This window comes from Lolium perenne, chromosome 1 (assembly GCF_019359855.2).
Source record: "Lolium perenne isolate Kyuss_39 chromosome 1, Kyuss_2.0, whole genome shotgun sequence".
Taxonomy (NCBI): Eukaryota; Viridiplantae; Streptophyta; class Magnoliopsida; order Poales; family Poaceae; genus Lolium; species Lolium perenne.
The window spans coordinates 100,648,354-100,672,276 of record NC_067244.2 but is presented as its reverse complement, the minus strand read 5'-3'; the positions used below and the strand labels follow the sequence as shown (position 1 = coordinate 100,672,276).

The 23,923-nt window shown below is 50.1% G+C and overlaps 1 long non-coding RNA gene across 1 annotated transcript; it reads left to right on the top strand.

Moving 5' to 3' along the window:
* The first annotated feature begins 12,708 nt into the window (after nt 1-12,708).
* LOC139838702 (uncharacterized) lies at nt 12,709-23,369 on the top strand. Its single transcript, XR_011756544.1, has 3 exons — nt 12,709-12,781; nt 13,264-13,348; nt 23,136-23,369. It is a non-coding gene; the product is annotated as an uncharacterized lncRNA (long non-coding RNA).
* The last annotated feature ends 554 nt before the right edge of the window (nt 23,370-23,923 follow it).

Sequence of the window (23,923 nt, the reverse complement as noted above, 5' to 3'; positions counted from 1 at the left end):
ACCACCGCCACCCTCTCCGCCGCCGGCAAGCACCGCCATCATCCCCAACCACCGGCAAACACCACCGCGGCCCCAACAAACACCGCCGCATCCGCAAGAGCATCGACACCCCCCACCACCGGCTTACCACCGCCACCGCCGCCAAGCTACTTTGACCTTTTTCTTCCGCTAACTTGTGTTTGCTTGTTCCGGTTTGAGTGCCTTGTTTGTGAAACTAACCCGCAGCTCCGAAGCAAGCGACGACATCCTCGGCACCCCGGACTTGCAAACGTACTCTTGACACCACCACCTTCATCGCAAGTTGTGTGTTCATCACCGCCTAACATCTTAGGTATAACTTGCATTTCCCTTGTAACCCCTCTTCTTTTGCGATCTATCCTATCGAGCATTGCTTATTGAGTGTTGCGAGACATTGCACGTGGCCCCGATTGTGAGGTGTGTGTGTCGTGTGGAGTAAAGCTTCTAAGCAAAACTCGTGTGGCAAGATAGCAAAAGCGAGCTAACGCTAACATAGTGCGAGAAAAAGCCGCCAAAATACAAAAAGAGCACAAGTGTGCATAGTGCCATCATACATACCAAAGTGTACAAAGCGCCACCATAGATACAAAAGAGTGCAAGTGCCACCAAATACAAAAGAGGGAAAAGCTTTTAAGCAAAAGAGAGAAAAAGAGAAGAGAGGCCGCGTGTAAATCTTGTTGTCTCTTCGTTGCAACCAAAGCTTTGATCTCTTCTTGTGTTAGTGTGACATCGAGCACCCTTGCTTAAGGGCTTCATACACTTTTCCGCTCACTTTTTGGTCGCACTAACCCCGTTCATCTCGTGTGTGTGTTCCATATCTTTTCCGTGTTTCTAGTGATCATCGCTTTGACATTTGAATTTTTGGATTTCCACCACTCTTGACAACATACTTGATTTCAGATTTCGTCTTTTGGCTTTCCACCACACTCACCTAACACCATATTTGCTAGCTTTTGCGTGTGTTTTTGTGTGAGTGCCCGATACAATTGACTTTGACCTCGGCTTGTTGGATCGCCCCGATCTTATCATACCACGGTAAGATTGCGAGGTAGTGTTCTTCCACTAACATACACCATATACATACCATCGTGCTAACATGGATAGCGAAGATGAAGATACGGAGGAGTACATGGAGCACTTCGAGGAAGATACCTCCTCAAGCACCGCGGATGTGGAGGAACATGTGGAGCTCTACTCCGACCATGGCTCCCCAAGCATCACCGACATCTCCGACATCGAGGAGCTCTACATCGACAATGGCTCCTCAAGCATGGATGACATGGTGGAGCACCACTTTGAGGATGACTTCGACGAGCTCTACATCGACAATGGCTCATCAAGCATGGACGACATGGTGGAGCAACGCCACACCTACGACATCGACACCATGGCGGAGCCTCACCTAGTCACCTACTTGGCCAATGGAGCTACATATGAAGATAGAGGACCTCAACGATGGCACCATCATATGGATCATCAAGAGCGTCCCCAACATGATCACCATCGACACACTTCTTCGAGCTCCACGAGGCGCCACCATGAGAGTGCTTATGCACATGATCATCTACGGCGAGTTCATCATATGGAGCATCAAGAGCGTCCTCATCATGATCGTCATCGACACTCGTCTACGAGCTCCACAAGGCGCCACCATGAGAGTGCTTATGCACATGATCATCTACGGCGAGTTCATCATATGGAGCATCAAGAGCGTCCTCATCATGATCGTCATCGACACTCGTCTACGAGCTCCACAAGGCGCCACCATGAGAGTGCTTATGCACAAGATCGTCGACTTCAAGTACACCATATGGAGCATCAAGAGCGTCCCCATCATGAGCGTCATCGACACCCTTCTCCAAGCTCCACAAGGCGCCGCAAGCAACATGCCAAGTCGCATGAGCCATCATCTCGGCATGGCAAGGACCGTCATCGACTCACACCATCTCATGATAGTCGTCGACCACGACCACCTCATGGTCTACATCGACATACGTCACCACATGAGCTTCGCCGCCACAAGCCACTTCACGATCGTCATCGACCAACATCTTCCACGAGTCTTCGACGACACCACTCAAGCCATGGTGATGATGCACGAAGACGAGAGCCTCGACATGAAGGCGACAAACACCTTGATAGGGTGCCTACCACTCCAAGGATGGCAAGTGCACCTCGAGCATACCTTCCTCATAAGGCGACTTCCACCTCTTGTGCCACCACCACAATGGCCTCTACCTCGTCACGTGCCTATGGACTCCGATGCTACAAGTGCAAGCAACAAGGCCACCCTCCACGGGAATGTCCCAATCTCCTATGTGAGGTGTGCAAGGCCAAGGGTCACGTGGCATGGCAATGCACAACGCCAAGTGCCAAGACGCTCTACTTCGACAAGCTACAAGCACAAGCCCCCAAGATGCCTATTGCGCCAACACTTCAAGATGAAGATCGCCAAGATGAACTCAAGGGTGAAATTGCGACGAGCCTAGCTCTCATCAACACTACGGCGCCACCGCTTGAGGATGACTTGGGAGGCGATGGAGTTGAGCATGGTGACCATGGGATTCTCCCTTTACCTATGGAGGCGCATGGAGTTGAGATGGTTGAGCATGGGATTTTCCCTTCAACCAAGGATGCGCATGGAGATGAGAAAGTCGAGCCTACTCCCATATGCTTCATTGATGAGTTGGTACCAATCCCATGTGAGAATGAGAGCCATTTAGCCCACTTGAGTGAGAGTGATAGTGAGTTGAGTGACTTCCACCCCATATGTGAGTTTGAGTGCTTCCATTTGGAGGACATGAGTGATACACAAAGCGAGTTGAGAGAGGTAGATGATAGGTCCATGGAGGACATCGCATTTGCTAACACATTAACCTCTCCCTCGTTTGTGTCTTCTTATGTTACACTAGGTTCCACGGAGGACGAGTTCCCACTCATGGAGACGATGTACATGGTGCATGACGATGATGATATCTCACCATGCTTGCTCCAAGATGGATACGTCGACCACATGGATCCTCCTACTTCCACCACACCTACTTCAAATGAGTCGGCCTACAAAGGTAACAACATAGGCGTTGGTGATGCCATGATCCCACTAGTGGACATGATGACTTATGAGTGCATGCATGATCTTGATGACCCATTTGCTACGTCACATGCTACTTTCACTTTCCCATGTGATGCTTTGCTTGATAACATTGTTGATCATGTGGAATTGAGTGCTTGTGATACCATGACCATGCCATGCTATGAGAGCTTCAATTTTCCTACAATTGCTTGCAATATGTTACCTACTTGCTCTTTCACATGTATTGCTTGCAATGACAATGATGAGATTAGCTTCCGCATGCTTTGCCCAAAATGTTTGCACTACTCCATGATCGTTGCATCCAAGATTGTGAACAATTCCCCTTTCTTATGCTTGGTATGCAAACATGCTTATTTCATTGTCCACGAGATGGCCCCCATAGCCTTCTCCATTTTTGATGATCATGAGTACCCACATACCACCCATGCACCTTCATGCCATTTGCACTATCGCCATGCATTTCATACTATCTTGCTTGACACTAATGGTGATGTGCACAAGTCTTGGAACATCATGATGGATGATGTGTTCCTTTACCATGCACACACGCTTTTTGTTCTCTCTATTGTGTGTATAGGTACCCGCACGACAACTTCCACCGCCACGGAGCATGAGCTCACGAAACGCGCAATTGAGAGCTACCCCAACAAGGACCTAAACCGCGGGAATCACACCAAAGGGTATGTTCCCACAAGCCTTCGCCCTCATGTGTTTCCGACTTGGTTTGTCGAGTTTCCGGTTTGGTCCAATTCCTCGTCACATCTTTTGCTTCTTATGCAACATATCTTGAAACATCTTGTTGGCACAATGGTTGTTGTATGTATTGATGATATCATCATACACTCCGAGAATCTCAAGGACCATGTCATACATGTGAGAGACACCTTATGCATCATGTGCCACATGTCACTCATAAAGTTGCTCTTCTTTGAATTTCTCATTTCATCTTTGGCAATTGAAATGGATTCTTTGACACTTGAGGATACCCATACTTGGCTCACGCCAACCATACTTTCCCAAGCTAGAAGTTTCCATCTCTTTGCCATTGCACATAACAATTTTGCCCCAAATTTTGCCGCCGATACTTGCCTTTTGATTGTTCCATTTGTGTGGGACAATGCTACACATCACATTTTTGACACTTTACAAACCAAACTTTTACATGCACAAACTTTTGCCCCACCAAATTTTGGATATATCGACACTCTTTTGGTTCCCATTTTTGCCAAATGCCTCTTGGAGCTTTCCCTTCGCAAGTGGTTTTTCTCCAAGTTCTTCTTCGACCGCGACTACCCAACTCTACATGGGACATCCGTCATGGACTACCTCTTCGATGAGGAGAAACAAGAGTCGAGGACGACTCTTCCCCAAGGGGGGGGAGATGATGTAGCCCCGGTCACCGACGTCGCTACACCAAGACCATCAAGTGCAGCCCCGCCTATCGTCGACGCTACACCATGGCCAAAGAGTCCCCCAAGTGGACCTTCCACCCTAACCCACGCTACACGCGTCAAGGTGAACTCCTTCCTCTCGATACTCGACCTCGTAGATACCTTGAATGGAATGCTACCTCATGTCGGCATGTTATATGTCATTAGGTACAAGAGTCATCGAGGACCGGAGAGGAGGAACACCCATGGTGCAAGGAAGCGAGGGAAGGGAAGAGGAGCCATTCATCATGGTGCAAGGAAGAAGGAAGAAGAAGAAGAAGAAGGAAAGAGGAGAAGAAGGTTGGCCGGCCCAGAACCCGGTTGGACCGGCCCCACGACCGGACTGTCCGGTTGCCGCCCGATTGACCGGCCCAGATCGACCACCGGTCCCAGGCCCGGTCTGACCGGCCCCAAACCGGATCCGACGGGAATGACTCCCCAAGCTGCCTAAGTTATCCACTTGCGTACCTTTTCGGCCCAAGCTGGCTTGTACCTCTATATAAGCACCTAGGACCCCTCCTTTACCCCTGAGACAAGATGATAGCTTAAACATGAAGATGAGCTTTGTCTCCCTAGGGTTTCATCCCCTTTGTATCAAGGCAACCCATGTTGGATGATTGGATTTGGTGTGTGAGATTCTAGTGTTACCCACTCTCTCTCCCACTCCTAGATTCATCTCCCTCACCAATCTCTCCGCTCGGAATTCTACCGCGTGTCTCTTCCGGGTTGATTCTATTGGCGTGGTCCATCGAGCCACGGGGTAAGTATCGATTGTATCGGGTTGGTGTGCGTGCGTGAGTTCATCGTGTTCTTCGTGTTCATTGTGTTCTTCGCGTTCTCCCTCTCTCCCTCCTTTGGATTTCGGGTCAACCGCAAGATCGGGCCACACACGGGGTCTTAGACCTCATCACGGAGAGGAGGAACACCCATGGTGCAAGGAAGCGAGGGAAGGGAAGAGGAGCCATTCATCATGGTGCAAGGAAGAAGGAAGAAGAAGAAGGAAAGAAGAGAAGAAGGAAGAGGGAGGAGGAGGCCCAGCCGGCCAGTCCGTCCGACTGCCCAGACCGACCTGCCGGTTGGCGACCGGCCGACCGCTCCACAACCGGACCGCCCGGTCCTAGGCCCGATCTGGCCGCCCAGACCCGGATCCGACGGGAACTACCCACCAAACTGCCTAAGTTACCCACCTATGTACCTTTTCGCCATGTGTTGTCTTGTAGGCCTATATATAGACCCCAGACACCCCCCTTACCTCTTTAGACAAGATGATAGCTTAAACATGAACTTGAGCTTTGTCTCCCTAGGGTTTCATCCCTCTGTAATCAAGGCAACCCTTGTTGTTGATCTAGATCTGTGAGTGAGATTCTAGTGCGAGCACTCTCTCTCCCTCTCCGATCTCCTTCTCCAACACCGGTCTCTCTCCTCGGAATTCTACCGCGGTCTCTTCCGTAGGAGATTCTATCGGCGTGGTCCATCGAGCCACGGGGGTAAGTAATCGGTTGTATCGGGTAGGTGTGCGTGCGTGAGTCCTCGTGTTCTTCGTGTTCATCGTGTTCTTCGCGCTCTCCCACCTTTTCCCCTTTGGATTTTGGGTCAACCGCAAGATCGGGCCACACACGGGGTCTTAAACCTCATCATATGGTATCAGCAGCCTTTGGTTTCCGCGGATTTGACCCTTGAATCTCTCCATTTTCGCCCAAAATATTTCCCAAAAAAATTGCCCCCAAAAAAAATAGCCCTAATTTGCCTTTGGACGGATCTGCGATTTCGTTGCGTTTTGAGTGGTTTTAGTCCATGGATTTGATGTTGGAGTGATTGATCTACGTTTTCCCCATCTTTTCCCCATCAATTTCGTCCAATTTCGCTCGAATCTGAGCATTTTCGGTCTGTTTTCGTCAAGAACACGAGCTGTTCTTCGGGCAGTTCATTTTCAGTCCAGCTTCACGCGCGCGGCCGCCCACAGCATATATCCCAATCCCGCAGCAAGCTCCGGCCTCCTGGCCCCCACGCGCGCAGCTCCTCGTTTTCCAGCTGCCGGCCTACCTCGGGCTACCACCGCAGCTTCCACGAACGCCACGCTCGCGCTGCCCCACCACCACTTCCGCTCGAGAGCAGCGCCGCCCGTCCTAGCTCCAATCGCCAGCAGAGCCACGCCGCGCTGCAACCGCCCAGCATCGCCCCTGGCCGCTCCACTCTGCCGCTGCATCCACGCGCTGCGCCCCGCTCGATCCCACCCAAGGCAGCAATTTCTCACGCGCGCGCCAGCAGCTAGCTGCACTTGATTCTCCAATCCCATTTCCTCTCACGCAAGATCAGCTCGATTTCCTCAATTTTCACTTCGCGCAGAAATCGACTTGGCCGGTCAACCGGATTTCTGACCGGGCGTCCGGTCTACAACCGGGTCTCAGACCGGTGCCATCCGGACCAAGTCCAGGGGCCCATCCGGTTCCAGATCCGGATTACGGAGCCGGCGTCCCAGTCCGGTTTGGCCGGGTTGGACCGGGTTTGACCCAGTTTTCGCCCATTTTGACTCCACTTTTTGCTCCAAACTGTGACAACTTTCCGGCGCCCGTTTGACCCCAAACTTTCACAGTTACCCCCTTTCATCTTAACTCTAATTTTGACACCGTTTCCGAAATTTTCCGACTCCAAAATTTTGACACCTTCGATCGCTCGTCGTGACCCAAATTTTCGGGCATTGACTTATTTTGCCCGGTTTCCGTTTTGGAGTGCAAGGATTGTCTTTCGAGCTTCCGCGCCTACATCAACACCGCGGCGACACCTTCGGCAACCCGGACTCCGGCGCAACTACGACACCATCGTCGCCATCATCGCAAGTTGTGTGTTACGACACCGCCTAACTTTTCATCTAGGTATAACTTGCTCCCCACCTTGTAGCCCCTCTTCCTTTTGCGATCTATCCTACGAGCATTGCTTATCGAGTGTTGCGAGACATTGCACGTGGCCCCGATTGTGAGGTGTGTGTGTCGTGTGGAGTAAAGCTTCTAAGCAAAACTCGTGTGGCAAGATAGCAAAAGCGAGCTAACGCTAACATAGTGCGAGAAAAAGCCGCCAAAATACAAAAAGAGCACAAGTGTGCATAGTGCCATCATACATACCAAAGTGTACAAAGCGCCACTATAGATACAAAAGAGTGCAAGTGCCACCGAATACAAAAGAGGGAAAAGCTTTTAAGCAAAAGAGAGAAAAAGAGAAGAGAGGCCACGTGTGAATCTTGTTGTCTCTTCCTTTGCAACCGAAGCTTTGATCTCTTCTTGTGTTAGTGTGACACCGAGCACCCTTGCTCAAGGGCTTCTTACACTTTTCCGCTCATTCCTTGGTCGCACTAACCCCGTTCATCTCGTGTGTGCGTTCCACATCTTTTCCGTGTTTATAGTGATCATCGCTTTGACATTTGAAATTTTTGGATTTCACCCACTCTTGACAACATACTTGATTTCGGATTTAGTCTTTTGGCTTTCCACCATACTCACCTAACACCATATTTGCTAGCTTTTGCGTGTGTTTTTGTGTGAGTGCCCGATACAATTGACTTTGACCTCGGCTTGTTGGATCGCCCCGATCTTATCATACCACGGTAAGATTGCGAGGTAGTGTTCTTCCACTAACATACACCATATACATACCATCGTGCTAACATGGATAGCGAAGATGAGGATACGGAGGAGTACACGGAGCACTCCGAGGAGGACACCTCCTCAAGCACCGCGGATGTGGAGGAACATGTGGAGCTCTACACCGACTATGGCTCCGCGAGCATCGCCAACATGACCGACATCGAGGAGCTCTACACCGACTATGGCTCCGCGAGCATCACCGACATGACCGACATCGACGAGCTCTACATCGACAATGGCTCGTCAAGAATCGACGACATGGTGGAGCACCACCTTGAGGACGACATCGACGAGCTCTACATCGACAATGGCTCACCACTCATGGACGACATGGTGGAGCAACGCCACGACTACGACATCGACGACTTGGTGGAGCAACGCCACGCCTACGACATCGACACCATGGCGGAACCTCACCTAGTCTCCACAAGGAGCAACGACGATGCTCCCAAGTACCACCACTTGGCCATTGGAGCTACATATGAAGATGGAGGACCTCCACGATGGCACCATCATATGGATCATCAAGAGCGTCCTCATCATGATCGTCATCGCCACTCGTCTACGAGCTCCACAAGGCGCCACCATGAGAGTGCTCATGCACAAGATCGTCGACGTCAAGTACACCATATGGAGCATCAAGAGCGTCCCCATCATGAGCGTCATCGACACTCTTCTCCAAGCTCCACAAGGCGCGGCAAGCAACATGCCAAGTCGCATGAGCCATCATCTAGGCATGGCAAGGACCGTCATCGACATACGTCACCACATGAGCTTCGCCGCCACAAGCCACTTCATGATCGCCATCGACCAACACCTTCCACGAGTCTTCGACGACACCACTCAAGCCATGGTGATGATGTACGAAGACGAGAGCCTCGACATGACGGCGACAAACACCATCATAGGGTGTCCACTACTACAAGGACGGCAAGTGCACATCGCGCATACCTTCCTCATGAGGCGACTTCCACCTCTTGTGCCACCACCACAATGGCCCCTACTTCGCCATACGCCTATGGACTCCGATGCTACAAGTGCAAGCAACAAGGCCACCCTCCACGGGAATGTCCCAATCTCCTATGTGAGGTGTGCAAGGCCAAGGGTCACGTGGCATGGCAATGCACAACGCCAAGCGCCAAGAAGCTCTACTTCGACAAGCTACAAGCACAAATCCACAAGATGCCTATTGCGCCCACACTTCAAGATGAAGAACTCCAAGGCCATCGCAAGGGTGATGTGGATCCGAGCCTAGCTCTCCTCGTCACTACGGCGCCACCGCTTGAGGATGACTTGGGAGGCGATGGAGTTGAGCATGGTGACCATGGGATTCTCCCTTCACCTATGGAGGCGCATGGAGTTGAGATGGTTGAGCATGGGAATTTCCCTTCAACCAAGGAGGCGCATGGAGATGAGAAAGTCGAGCCTACTCCTATATGCTTGATTGATGAGTTGGTACCAATCCCATGTGAGGATGAGAGCCACTTAGCCCACTTGAGTGAGAGTGATAGTGAGTTGAGTGACTTCCACCCCATATGCGAGTTTGAGTGCTTCCATTTGGAGGACATGAGTGATACACAAAGTGAGTTGAGAGAGGTAGATGATAGGTCCATGGAGGACATCACATTTGCTAACACATTAACCTCTCCCTCGTTTGTGTCTTCTTATGTTGCACTAGGTTCCATGGAGGACGAGTTCCCGCTCATGGAGACGATGTACATGGTGCATGAAGATGATGATATATCACCATGCTTGCTCCAAGATGGACATGTCGACCACATGGATCCTCCTACTTCCACAACACCTACCTCAAATGAGTCGGCCTACAAAGGTAACAACATAGGTGTTGATGATGCCATGATCCCACTAGTGGACATGATGACTCATGAATGCATGCATGATCTTGATGACCCATTTGCTACGTCACATGCTACTTTCACTTTCCCATGTGATGCTTTGCTTGATAACAATGTTGATCATGTGGAATTGAGTGCTTGTGATACCATGACCATGCCATGCTATGAGAGCTTCAATTTTCCTACAATTACTTGCAATATGTTACCTACTTGCTCTTTCACATGTATTGCTTGCAATGACAATGATGAGATTAGCTTCCGCATGCTTTGCCCAAAATGTTTGCACTACTCCATGATCGTTGCATCCAAGATAGTGAACAATTCCCCTTTCTTATGCTTGGTATGCAAACATGCTTATTTCATTGTCCATGAGATGGCCCCCATAGCCTTCTCCATTTTTGATGATCATGAGTTGCCACATACCACACATGCACCTTCATGCCATTTGCACTATCGCCATGCATTTCACACTATCTTGCTTGACACTAATGGTGATGTGCACAAGTCTTGGAACATCATGATGGATGATGTGTTCCTCTACCATGCACATACGCTCTTTGTTTTGCTCATTCCATGTGTAGGTACCCGACCATTAACCTCCACCGCTACGGAGCATGAGCTCACGAAACGCGCAATTGAGAGCTACCCCAACAAGGACCTAACCCGCGGGAATCACACCAAAGGGTATGTTCCCACAAGCCTTCGCCCTCATGTGTTTCCGACTTGCCTTGTCGAGTTTCCGGTTTGGTCCAACCCCTCGTCGCCCCTTTTGCCTCTTTTGCAACATATCTTGACACCTCTTGTTGGCACAATGATTGTTGTATGTCTTGATGCTTTCATCATACACTTCGCGAATCTCAAGGACCATGTCATACATGTGAGAGACACCTTATGCATCTTGTGCCACATGTCACACAAAAAGTTGCTCTTCTTTGGATTTCACATTTCATCTTTGGCAATTGCATTGGATTCTTTCACACTTGAGGACACTCATACTCGGCTCAAGCCAACCATACTCTCCCAAGTTCGAAGTCTCCATCGCTTTGCCATTACACATAACAATTTTGCCCCAAATTTTGCCGCCGACACTTGCCTTTTGTTTGTTCCACTTGTTTGGGACAATACTACACCGCACATTTTTGACACCATACAACTCTTACATGCACAAATTTTTGCCCTTCCACATGTTGGATACACCCACACTCTTTTGGTTCCCATTTTTGCCAAATGCCTCTTGGAGCTTTCCCTTCGCAAGTGGTTTTTCTCCAAGTTCTTCTTCGACCGCGACTACCCAAATCTACATGGGACAACCGTCATGGACTACCTCTTCGATGAGGAGGAACAAGAGTCGAGGACGACTCTTCCCCAAGGGGGGGGAGATGATGTAGCCCCGGTCACCGACGTCGCTACACCAAGACCATCAAGTGCAACCCCGCCTATCGTCGACGCTACACCATGGCCAAAGAGTCCCCCAAGTGGACCTTCAACCCTAAACCACGCTACACGCGACAAGGTGAACTCCTTCCTCTCGATACTCGACCTCGTCAATACCTTGAATGGAATGCTACCTCATATCGGTGTGCTACATATCATTAGGTACAAGAATCATCGAGGAACCGGAGAGGAGGAACACCCATGGTGCAAGGAAGCGAGGGAAGGGAAGAGGAGCCATTCATCATGGTGCAAGGAAGAAGGAAGAAGAAGAAGGAAAGAAGAGAAGAAGGAAGAGGGAGGAGGAGGCCCAGCCGGCCCAGAGTCCGGTCCGACCGGGCCCCAGACCGACCTGCCCGGTTGGCGACCGGTCGACCGGCTCCACAACCGGACCGCCCGGTCCTAGGCCCGGTCTGACCGGCCCCAGACCGGATCCGACGGGAACTACCCACCAAACTGCCTAAGTTACCCACCTATGTACCTTTTCGCCATGTGTTGTCTTGTAGGCCTATATATAGACCCCAGACACCCCCCTTACCTCTTTAGACAAGATGATAGCTTAAACATGAACTTGAGCTTTGTCTCCCTAGGGTTTCATCCCTCTGTAATCAAGGCAACCCTTGTTGTTGATCTAGATCTGTGAGTGAGATTCTAGTGCGAGCACTCTCTCTCCCTCTCCGATCTCCTTCTCCAACACCGGTCTCTCTCCTCGGAATTCTACCGCGGTCTCTTCCGTAGGAGATTCTATCGGCGTGGTCCATCGAGCCACGGGGGTAAGTAATCGGTTGTATCGGGTAGGTGTGCGTGCGTGAGTCCTCGTGTTCTTCGTGTTCATCGTGTTCTTCGCGCTCTCCCACCTTTTCCCCTTTGGATTTTGGGTCAACCGCAAGATCGGGCCACACACGGGGTCTTAGACCTCATCAGGCGGCGTCCCTCCGATGATCCCCTGGACTCCGCCCCGCCCCCATCACCTTCCCCGCGTGGAGCCGCACCCCCGACGCCAACTCCCCCGCCTCGGTTAGCCCTGAGTCGCCGGATCGATCTCCGGTTTGATCTCTCGCCATCGCTTTCTGCCCGAGCTCTGCCTCTGGGTGTGTTTTCTTGCAGCGTGACGTTCTCTAATCACAAAGCAATCAGCAGCCTAGTGGTAATCTCCTTGGTTACTTAGCAATCAGATCCTGGGATCAATTCGCAAGTACAGCGAATTAATCCAACCTTTTTGTTGTGTGAACCAGATCCGGACTGGGCCTCAGCCCGCTTGCGCACCAGCTCCTTCGTCGCCCAGCGTGCGGCAGGCCACCATCCGCCGCTCAGGTCCGGCCCGTACCAGCCCATGCCTCTGTTTATTCTATCCCTTTTTGCAAATCTTGCATAATTCATATCTTTTAAACCGTAAATCAAAACACAACATTTTATATACCAAAGTTGCTCAGAAAAATGTGAAGAACATGAATATGACATTCATTCCCCTGTTTGCATCTCGCATCATGTCGCGCGTTGATAGTCGTGTATGTTCACCTAACATATATGCGGAGTATTTCGGAACACCGACTAGGTTTTCCCCGCTTCGTTTAATATTGAAGTAGCGCACCCTTGCCATGTTGTACCGTGCTAATCCACCCTTAAATTTGATGATAGAAAATGCAACCCCAACCTAATTTGTGTGTCGGAATTCCGATTCCGCTTAAATCGGATAGTTGCACCGCATCATCTTTGCCATGTCATGCATATCATCTTGCTCATGCTGATTCTTCTTTATCCGTAGTAGTAAGACTTGCATACGTTGTGTGTTCCAGCATTTGCTTCTTCCCGGATAGGATCACGAAGTGGTGTGGTGAGATACGACAAGTTCTCCGGATGTCCCTCGGCAAGCTTTAACAGGCAAGCATTTCCCCTATACTCCTGACCCTGCAGGAGTCGCTCACCTATTTTATTTTGCCTTCTCCCTCATGCTATCCTTAAGTTGCGTTCTTGTCACGTGTCCTTTCCACTTGTTACCTCAAGCAGCCCATATTGCCACCATCACCTCCCACGGCTATTGTTTGGTTATCGAGTCTGCCTTGCGAGTCGTAGTGCATGCTAGTGCTATTTTATCTCGTTACCGATACTGCTATCTTATCGGGTTGTATGTTGGGAAGAATCATGGTTACTTTAGTTGTTGACATTTGTTTAGCGGAGGCATCGGTGGGTCAGCTGATCGTTTTATGACGGCTCACTTGTGTTTCCTAAATATCTTAGGACCCCGAGTTCTTGTTATCTATTCCGAGACTGAGCGCTCTAACCACACGTGGGTATGCTTATCGGGTCTCCCCTCGACCACTGCTGGAATCTACAGCCTTGTCCAGTGGCCACAACTAGTTTGAATGTTTGTTTTGTTTCTCCCGGGCGTGCAAGCTTGTTTCTTTGTGGTCAGATGATATGATGTTACTCTTGGGGAAGCCATGTTGCCTTGTAACCCCGTTGTCTCTTGCACGCTCGTATGATGCGGTACGTATTGCTGAAGATGGATTCACCTATGAACCTTTGTTTCCATCCGAAAGCCGTAGACGCAAACAGCTAAGTCCGCGTCGGAGTTTCGATCGGGCTCTGAAACGGGTTAACTTAGTTAGGTGGCTTCCTGGACATTGTTGTAGTGAAGGAGAGTGCGTGTCGTGATATCCACCTGTCGTAAGTGGGTTGATCGTGCGTGTGGGTACATTTGGGCACCCCTGCAGGGTTACAATCTTATCGATAAGCCGCGTCCGCGGTTATGGACGACTTGGAGCTGTATGACTCGACCATAGACAACTTACACCTGCTGTTTCATTCATAATAACTTGCCTAGTAAGTTAGCACAACTTCAATAATAAATGGGTAAAACTTGACAACCGTGTGAGTGCCTTCGCCAGTACTTCTTTGCGAAGGGGGAAAACATCGGCTGTGTTATGTTTGCAGAGTATAGAACTGTTAGTTTATGCGCTCTCTCATCTTCTCTGATTAGACGAATGTTGTAGAGTGTCTCTATAGGTTTTTAGTGCTTGCGCGCTGCCGCTTAACCCCACCATATTGCCTATGACGTTTCTCTTGCGTCCTCTAAGTCCCCTGTGATGAGGTCTAAGACCCCGTGTGTGGCCCGATCTCGCGGATTGACTTCGAAACCAAGGGGGAAGATGGGAAAACGCGAGGAACACGAAGAACGCGAAGAACACGAGGAACTCCGAGACTCACGCACACACACAACCCGATACACCCGATGCTTACCTCCGTGGCTCGATGGACCACGCCAATAGAATCTCCGAGGAAGAGACACGCGGTAGAATTCCCCGGGGAGAGATTGGAGTTGGAGAGGAAGAACTTGGTGAGGGAGAGAGAGTAGCTTGTACTAGAATCTCACTCAACAAGTTCAAAGTCAACAACTAAGGTGCCTTGATTACAGAGGGATGATACCCAAGGGAGACTAAGCTCAAAGGTAGGTTTGAGTTCAAAACAAGTCTAAAGAGCTAAAGGGGCGTCCTGGGGGTATTTATAGTCTTACAAGGCGTCATGGGCCGAAAAGGTACAAGTGAAACGGTTCGGGCCGAAATAAGTGACTTAAGTTGTGCAGGCGGTCGGGGGGCAGTCGAGCCGGGCTGTGACCGGGCTGGCCGATTCAGACGGGAACTGTGACCGGCGGCGACGGACGAGGCTCCAAGTCCCTCGGATGGCGCCGGATGTCACGAGCGCAAATCCCGGTTTCTGACCGGGCGGCCCGGTCAGGAGGCCGGTCAGACCGGGCTGTGGACCGGGTGATCCGGTCAGGAGGCCGGTCTGACCGGGTTCTGGACCGGCCGTCCATCTTCTCTTCCTTGCGCTCTTCGGGCGACTTCTTGTCCAGCTTCATGTCCATCTTCGTGTCCATCTTCTTGTCCAGCTGCTCCTCCCCTCCCTTTGACCATGGTGTATCCTCCTCTTGGTGACCTTGATGCTCCTTGTACCTAATGACACATAACACGTCGGCATGAGGTAGCAATCCATCCAAAGGGGTACCAAGATCAAGGGTGGTGAGGAGCGAGTTCACCTCATCATGTAGTGCTTTGACTCGGGCTCGTGTCATCGGTCCACTTGGGGGACTAGTTGGTCTTAGTGTAGCGACGTCGGTGACCGGGGCTACATCATCTCCCCCCCTTGGGAAAGAGTCGTCCTCGACTCTTGCACCTCCTCATCTCCATGATAGGGTGACAAGTCCGAGACGTTGAACGTGTTGCTCACCAAGTACTTGGATGTTGGTATGTCGATGACGTAAGCGTTGTCGTTGATGCGTTTGAGGACCTTGAAGGGGCCATCTCCTCTTGGCTTGAGCTTGGAGTTGCGCTCATGAGGGAACCGTTCCTTAGGAGAGTGGATCCAAACGAGGTCTCCTTCTTCGAATACCCTTGCCTTCTTCTTGGCGTTGATGCGGTTGGCTTGACGAAGAACATGTGCTTGTATGGTTGCCCTTGTCTCTTCATGTAGTTTCTTGACGGCGGCGGTGCGCTTGTCGAAGTCCATGTTGATGCTCTTGTGGAGGGGAAGCGGAAGTATGTCGAGTGCCGTGTAAGGTTCGAAGCCATAGACGACCATGAAGGGGCTCCTTGACGTAGTCTTGTGATTGGCGCGGTTGTAGGCGAACTCGGCGTGAGGAAGGCACTCCTCCCATGACTTCAAGTTTTTCTTCACGAGGATGCGTAGGAGGGTGGAGAGGCTTCGATTGACCACTTCTGTTTGGCCATCCGTTTGCGGGTGCGATGATGATAAGAACAAGAGCTTGACTCCAAACTTCGCCATGAGTGACTTCCAAAGATAACTCATGAACTTGACGTCTCGATCCGACACAATGCTTTGTGGTACTCCATGTAGGCGAACGATTTCCCTGAAAAACAATGAAGCAATGTGTGAAGCATCGTCGCTCTTATGGCAAGGTGTGAAATGAGCCATCTTAGAGAATCTATCCACTACAACAAATATGGAATCATGACCATGCTTAGTGCGAGGCAAGCCTAGAACGAAATCCATGCTAATATCGGTCCATGGTGCATAAGGAATAGGCAATGGCATGTAAAGACCATAAGGGTTGGAGGTAGACTTAGCTTGTAAACATGTTGTGCACCGACGGCAAAGGCGCTCCACATCTCGCTTCATCTTTGGCCAATAGTAGTGGGTTGAGAGCATGGCATATGTCTTGTCACGGCCAAAGTGGCCCATAAGACCTCCTCCATGAGACTCTTGCAAAAGCAATTTTCGAAGCGAAGACTCGGGAATGCAAATCTTGTTAGCTTTAAACAAATAGCCATCATGCAAATAGAAATCATCCACTCCTCGCTCAACGGAGCACTTCTCAAAAATGGGAGCAAAGAAAGAATCGGAAGGATAGAGTTCTTTGATCTCTTCAAGGCCCAAAACATGAAAATCCAAACGAGTTAGCAAAAGGGTGTTTTTGCGGGAAAGAGCATCCGCCACAACATTGTCCTTGCCCTTCTTGTATTTGATCACATATGGGAAGGACTCAATGAACTCGACCCATTTTGCATGTCGTTTGTTCAAGTTGTGTTGGCTTTTCAAATATTTCAAGGACTCATGGTCGGAATGAATGATAAACTCTTTTGGCCAAAGATAGTGTTGCCAAACTTCAAGAACACGAACCAAAGCGTAGAGCTCCTTGTCATATATAGGATAGTTGAGGCGTGCGCCATCTAATTTCTCACTATAGTATGCCACGGGTTTGCCCTCTTGCATAAGAACACCACCAATACCAAGCCCACTTGCATCACACTCAATCTCAAAAGTTTTGGCAAAATTTGGAAGAACAAGAAGTGGAGCTTCGGTAAGGCGTTTCTTCAACTCATCAAAAGCATTTTGTTGGGCCTTGCCCCAAACAAACGGAACATTCTTCTTGGTAAGCTCATTCAAAGGGCAAGCAATGGTGCTAAAGTCTTTCACAAAGTGGCGGTAAAACCCGGCAAGTCCATGGAAGCTTCGGACTTGACCAACATTTGTAGGGGTAGGCCAATTGTGGATGGCCTCCACCTTGGAAGAATCAACTTCAATCCCATTAGCGGAAACCACGAAACCAAGAAAAACCAATTTGTTTTGAGCAAATGTGCATTTTGGGAGGTTAGCATAAAGCTTTTCATGACGCAAGATGCACAAGACTTCTCTCACATGTTGCACATGATCCTCGAGGTTTTTGCTATAAATAAGAATATCATCGAAGTAGACAACCACGCTCTTGCCAATGAGAGGACGCAAGATGTGATTCATGAGGCGCATGAAAGTAGAAGGAGCATTGGAAAGACCGAAAGGCATAACGAGCCATTCATAGAGACCGAGTTTTGTCTTGAATGCCGTTTTCCATTCATCACCAATAGCCATGCGGATTTGATGGTAACCACTACGCAAATCGACTTTAGAGAAAATCGTGGCACCACTAAGTTCATCAAGCATGTCATCTAAACGCGGAATGGGATGGCGGTAACGGACGGTAATGGCATTGATGGGGCGACAATCCATACACATCCGTTGCGTCTCATCCGGTTTAGGCACAAGAATCACGGGAACCGCACAAGGGCTAAGGCTTTCTCGGATGTACCCTTTGGCGAGGAGATCTTGAATTTGGCGGTTGATCTCCTTGGTCTCTTCGGGGTTGGTGCGGTAGGCGGCACGGTTTGGAAGCGGAGCGCCGGGTATGAGGTCGATGCGATGTTCTATGCCTCGGAGTGGTGGTAGTCCATGAGGGAGCTCGTCGGGGAAGACGTCTTGAAATTCCTGCAAAAGAGACAACAAAGACGGAGGAATGTTGGTTAAGTCGTTAGCCGCCGACGAGGGTCCCTTGCATATGAGCACATAGTGCAATATGGTGGATGGGTTCTCTTGGAGCTCTCTCCACTCACTCTTGGTGGCTAGAAGGACACTCTTGGACTCACTCATATATGGCTTGTGGCGCTCACTATCTTTGTGGTGGGTCGCTCCCTCTCCCCTTATATCACTATGGTGGGTGCGAAGTTGTGCCCTCGCTAAAGCCTTCGCATTATCCGCGATGATTTGGCTAGGAGTCATCGGGCGCAACTCGAACTTCTTGTCGTTGACCTTGAAGGTGTATGTGTTGGAGAGTCCATCATGTATAGCCTTCTTGTCATATTGCCAAGGGCGGCCAAGCAACATGTGGCACACCGTCATGGGTACCACGTCACACTCGATGGTGTCCTCATAAGGGTCGATCTTGAAGTTGACGGTGACGTTATGTTGTATCTTGACGTTGCCCTTGTCACTCAACCATTGGATATGGTAAGGATGAGGATGCTTGCGTAGAGTGAGGTGGAGCTTCTCACACAACTCGGTGCTCGCAAGGTTATGGCAACTTCCACCATCTATGATGACCTTGATCGACTTGCCACCAATTCCGGCACGGGTTTGGAAGATGTTACACCGTTGCTCTTCCATAGCATGAGGTTGTGTGGTTAGCACCCTTGTGACCACAAGTGAGGGACTTGGGTCATGCTCACATAAGAGAGGATCTTCTCCACTTCCTTGCTCATAAGCTTCTTCACTTTCCACGGCGGCTTGCACAAGGGCTTCATATTCATCTTCATCAAGAGTCTCGATGTCACCATTCTCCATAGTGATCATGACCTTGGTGTTCTTGCACTCAAACGATTTGTGACCTTGGGTGCCACACTTGAAGCAAGTGACACTAGAGGGTCCCGTGGATGCCTTAGAGGAGGCGGTGGAGGAGACCGTTTGCTTCATGCGACTTTGGATAGTCGGCTTCTTGGAAGGTGTAGAGGATGCGTCGGCCTTGGCACTTGTAGCATAAGGAGTTGATGTAGTAGGAGGAGTCGATGTAGCGAGCTTGGAGGAGAAATAGGACTTGGCCTTGGAGTACTTGATGTCCTCAATCACTTGGCGCTCGGCCTTCGATGCTTGGTGGACTAATTCAACCATGTTGGAGTAGGGTTGGAACTCAACAATCCTCTTGATAGGATAAGTAAGGCCATTGAAGAAACGAGCAATTGTTTGTTCCTCGGACTCTTGGATGTTGGCTCGCATCATAGTGAGCTCCATCTCCTTGTAGAACTCCTCAACGGTCTTGGTGCCTTGCTTCAACTTTTGGAGCTTGTTGAAGAGGTCGGTCATGTAGTGTGCGGGGACAAAGCGAGCATGCATCTCCTTCTTCATATCTTCCCAAGTGTCAATAGGAGGTTCACCCTTTTCTTCTCGAAGAGTGAGGACTTGCTCCCACCAAGTGTTGGCGTAGTCTTCAAACTCGAGTGATGCCATAGCCACTTTCTTGGCAATCGAGTAGTTGTGGATGCGGAAGATCTTGTCCACCTTGAGTGCCCATGAGAGGTAAGCTTCGGCGTCGTCTTCACCTTTGAACTTTGGCATGTTGAACTTGAGCTTGCCATACATGTTCTCTTCATCCTCCAAGTTTCTTCTACGAGGAGGGGCGCCTTCATCTCTTGCGGCTAGAGGTGGAATAGGAGGTCTTCTACGGCCAACCATAGCATTGGGTTGGCGTTGGAGTTGAACACTTGCTTCACTTGGTTCACGGTGAGGATGTTGTTGAAGATCTTGTCGCGGTTGAGGACGATGCTCAAGGTTGGGTCTCTCATCTTGATCATGGTGTAGTTCTCCTCGTCCACGTTGGTCATGGCGAGGGTGGCGACGAAGATCTCGCCGAGGTGGATCTTGAGGATCTTGGTCTTGGGGATGGCCATCACGCCCATGGTGGGCATGGCGATCCGCTTGGTGACGATCTTGGTGAAGGACTTGGTCTTGTGGAGGACGCTCATGTGGACGAGCATGGCGATGTATTTCTCCACGCCTAGAGTTGGAGCGGGAGTCTTCATGACGAGCATGTGGGCGATGAGGTCGATGATGGTCTTCACGCCTTGAGGAAGAGCTTGGGGACGAAAGGCCACCATGAGAGTAATAGTCTTGTGATGAGCTTGATGAAGAGGCAGTAGAGCGGTGTCGACGATGACGACCCAAGTTGGTGATGGCGCGCTCGAGGCTATCCATGCGTCGCTCCATGTTGGCATCATTGGCCGCCATTTGGCCATTCAAGTTGTCCGTAGCTTCACGAAGAAGAGCCAAATCTTGGTTCACGGTGGAGAAGTTGTGAGCCACCTCTTCGTATTGCTCATCGATGCGGGTCTCAAAGAGTGAGAGTTGCTCCTTGAACTCTTGTCGTTGCGTCCATAGGTTGTGTTGAGTAGCCAACCTCTCGGTGTTGCGGAGGATCTCTTCATCCCTATTGGTATCTCCGTTCCTATCCATGATGGAAAGACAAAAACTATGTTGTGTATGTTAGTGGAAGGAGACTACCTCGCACTCTTACCAAGGTAAGATAGTATTGAGGCAATCCACCAAACCGAAAGCAAGATCAAGTGTATCGGGAACACACGCAAAACCACACGCAAAAGCTAGCAAATATGGTGTTAGGCGAGTGTTGTGGAAAGCCAAAAGACAAATCCAAGATTGAGTATGTTGTTAAAAGTGGGTAAGGACCAAAAATCCAAATGTCAATGTGAAGATCACTATAAACACGGAAAAAGTTGTGGAACACACACACGAGATAAGCGGGGTTAGTGCAACCAAAAGTGAGCGGAAAAGTGTATGTATAAGTGCTCGGTGTCACACTAACACACGGAGAGCCAAAGCTTTGGTTGCAAAGGAAGAGACAACAAGATTCACACGCGGCCTCTCTTCTCCTATCTCTCTTTGCTTAAAAGCTTTTTCTCTTTTGTATATGGCGGCACTTGCACTCGTTTGTATCTTTGGTGGCACTTGGACACTTTGTATGTATGGCGTATGGATGTATGGGTGTATGGTGCTACTCGCACTCTTTTTGTGTTTTTGGGGCTTTTGGACGCACTATGTTAGCGTTAGCCTCGCTTTTGCTATCTTGCCACACGAGTGTTTGCTTGGGTGCCTTACTCAACGCGACACACACACCTCACAATGCGGGGCCACGTGCAATGTCTCGCAACACTAGACAAGCAATGCTCGATGGGATAGATCGCAAAAGGAAGAGGGGTTACAAAAGGAAACCTGCAAGTTATACCTGCGATGGTGGTGGTGGTGGTGGTGGTGGAGATCGCCGGAAGACGAGGTCGACGGAGGTGGCGTAGCTGTGCCCGGTCTGGGGCCCGGTTGGACCGGCTGCTGGACCGGCCCGGCCGGTTGTATGGCCGGTCGACCGGATTCTGGACCGGAACGGCCGGTCTGTAGCCCGGTTGACCGGTGCTCAACCGGATCGCACGATTTCTCTCTCTTGTTCTTCACGAAAACCAAGCCAAATCGACCAAATTGAAGGGAAACGATGGAATTGGAGGCTAAAAGTTGGGGAAATAGTAGATCAAGCACAACAACACCAGATCCACGGACCAAAACCACTCAAAACGCAACCAAATCACAGATCGGTCAAAAGGCAATTTAGGGCTATTTTTGGGGATTTTTTGGAAAATTTTCTAGGAACGAAATCGGGTGGGTGGGAGGTCAAATCCGAGGTAACCAAGAGCTGCTGATACCATATGATGAGGTCTAAGACCCCGTGTGTGGCCCGATCTCGCGGATTGACTTCGAAACCAAGGGGGAAGATGGGAAAATGCGAGGAACACGAAGAACGCGACGAACACGAGGAACTCCGAGACTCACGCACACACACAACCCGATACACCCGATGCTTACCTCCGTGGCTCGATGGACCACGCCAATAGAATCTCCGAGGAAGAGACACGCGGTAGAATTCCCCGGGGAGAGATTGGAGTTGGAGAGGAAGAAGTTGGTGAGGGAGAGAGAGTAGCTTGTACTAGAATCTCACTCAACAAGTTCTAAGTCAACAACTAAGGTGCCTTGATTACAGAGGGATGATACCCAAGGGAGACTAAGCTCAAAGGTAGGTTTGAGTTCAAAACAAGTCTAAAGAGCTAAAGGGGCGTCCTGGGGGTATTTATAGTCTTACAAGGCGTCATGGGCCGAAAAGGTACAAGTGAAACGGTTCGGGCCGAAATAAGTGACTTAAGTTGTGCAGGCCGGTCAGGGGGCCGGTCAGACCGGGCCTGTGACCGGGCGGCGACCGGACGAGGCTCCAAGTCCCCTGGATGGCGCCCGGATGTCACGAGCGCAAATCCCGGTTTCTGACCGGGCGGCCCGGTCAGGAGGCCGGTCAGACCGGGCTGTGGACCGGGTGATCCGGTCAGGAGGCCGGTCTGACCGGGTTCTGGACCGGCCGTCCATCTTCTCTTCCTTGCGCTCTTCGGGCGACTTCTTGTCCAGCTTCATGTCCATCTTCGTGTCCATCTTCTTGTCCAGCTGCTCCTCCCCTCCCTTTGACCATGGCGTATCCTCCTCTTGGTGACCTTGATGCTCCTTGTACCTAATGACACATAACACGTCGGCATGAGGTAGCAATCCATCCAAAGGGGTACCAAGATCAAGGGTGGTGAGGAGCGAGTTCACCTCATCATGTAGTGCTTTGACTCGGGCTCGTGTCATCGGTCCACTTGGGGGACTAGTTGGTCTTGGTGTAGCGACGTCGGTGACCGGGGCTACATCACCCTGCGTGCCTCAAGTACAAAGGACGACTGGTTGACGAATGCTTATACGTCTTGAAGTCTTGTTAAGTACGAACCCGTACTTATTGCTGCTTCTACGGGATATAACCGGGCAGGTATGAAGATATGTTCGATGAAGACGACGCTAGCAAGGTTACCCTTCCGGCTTGGCCTGGGCAGGGTTATGGACGCCACTGGTTATCTTCAGGACTCTTAGTCCAATTTGTATCTTGTCCGCACTCGGACGTATTCGATCTTCTGTATGATTTGGATCTTTGTGTTGTATATTTGTATCTTGACTCGTTGGAGTCGTTGTTGTAATATATGTATCTTGTGGGCTCTATTGTAAATCTGTTGTAATGTTACTACTAGTGGTAATTCCTCTGGCATCACGTGTGTGATTCGTCGCGCACGTCGTGTCGGAGGGCGTCTCTGGATCGATATCGTGCGGATTTCGGCGGGTTCGCTGGGATCCTCATGGTACCGGTTCCGGGGCGTCACAACGTCCCAAGTGGTGCGTCCCCGGCGACGGAGTTGCTGGAAATGATGCGGAGCAGAGATCTGATGTGCGGTCAAGAAGGACTCGATTGCTTTTCTTCTACATGTTTTGGGGTCCTTTTTGTAAAGTTGCAGGTCCCTATTAGTTATTGTCTAGTTCTTTTGGACCTCTATGTAATTTTTTGGACTAGTTTCCATTGGCACCGATAAACTTGAATTTTGACAAGTTCACGGGAAAAAAATTCCTTTGCCCATATGGCCTATCATGTATGAACATTCTTGAGATTTACACTATATGTAATGGCCAGCACTTGCGCAAGGGGCTCATCTAGTGTGCACTAGTTTCCATTAGCACCGATAAATTTGAATCTTGACAAGTTCTTGGAAGAAAAAATTGATTCACATA